The sequence below is a fragment of the Otolemur garnettii genome, unplaced genomic scaffold (assembly GCF_000181295.1).
Source record: "Otolemur garnettii isolate 467f Iridium unplaced genomic scaffold, OtoGar3 scaffold00299, whole genome shotgun sequence".
Lineage (NCBI taxonomy): Eukaryota > Metazoa > Chordata > Mammalia > Primates > Galagidae > Otolemur > Otolemur garnettii.
The window spans coordinates 168,238-169,642 of NW_003852694.1; positions in this window are offsets into that span (position 1 = coordinate 168,238).

Genomic DNA, 1,405 nt, shown 5'->3' on the forward strand with positions numbered 1-1,405 from the left:
AGCCTCTGAGTAGCTGGGACTACAGGCACCTGCCACAATGCCTGGCTATTTTTTGTTGCAGTTTGGCTGGGGCCTGGTTTGAACCCACCACTCTTGGTATATGGGGCCAGCGCCCTACTCACTGAGCCACAGGCGCTGCCTGAAAGTATAGAACTTTTAAAAGCACTTAAATGAGATATTAACATGTTGAATTTTGTTGTTCTTCCTATAATGATAATTTTCATCTTTCCAAGAATAAAATATTCCAACACACTCAGTTACTCCCTTACTAATCAGTAACACTAGGGCCAGGGACTTTTTTAGTTTTGCCATTGTCATTAATGGTTTTGATGTGTGCAATGCTTTACTTCCATTTTATTTAACATGTATTGTCTGATCTCATCTAGGAAAACAACCAGAGCATAAACTCTGATACTGTGTGATGCTGAAAATCTCACATTTATGAGTGAAAATGGGATTCAGGCCAGGTGCAGTGGCTCATGCTTGTAATGCTAGGACTCTAGGCGGCTGAGGAAGGTGGATTGCTTGAGCTCATGAGTTCAAGACCAGACTAAGCAAAAGTGAGACCCTGTCTCTACTAAAAAAATAGAAAAACTGAGGCAAGAGGATTGCTTGAGCCCAAGTGGGAGGTTGCTGTGAGCTATGACACCCTGGCACTCTACCCCAGGTGACAGCCTGAGACTCTGTCTCAAAACAAAAGAAAAGAAAATGAGATTCAAATGTTATAAAATACAGAAAATAAGTCCAGAATATTTAACAGAGGATGCTGAGAGCATTGGGCACCACCAGAATAAAATATTACGGACATACCATTTTCTCTGGACTGCCCCTGTGCGCGTGAGCACCTGTCTGTACATGCACATGTATGTCCAAGGGTTTTATTAAGGCCAACTAAAGCTCATGTCAAAAGTTCTTTTATGATCACAAACACACTAATTTTCATGTCCTTGAGCATATGCTTAGATATTATAGGTGGAGCAAAAATAGTTCTCTGTTGCACCTTCTCTTTTTTCTGTTTTCTCATGCTCTAGGCAGGTTATTTTAGTTTCAGTGCTCCAAGATGCTACCTCCATAGTCAAATTTAGGGATAAATTTGCAAAGGTCAAAAAAGGACCTGACTATTGGAAACTTACAAATCCCGCGAAAAAGGAGAGCCATCCTCCCACAACCAGGCAGCACGTTCTTCATTGTAGGTGAGTCCAATCCAGTAAAAGTGTTGACTGGAGTGCATAAAAGCCTGCTTAGAGTCAGAGACAAACATATTAGCTGCTTTGAATGTTTTCTGGATATAATGTCTTTTTAAGGACATCTGTGTTCAGAATAAGATTCAGCTTGTCCATAATACAAACTACTTTCATACCAATTTAGAAAGTATAGTCAGATGCCTCAAATTTCTCATTTATCC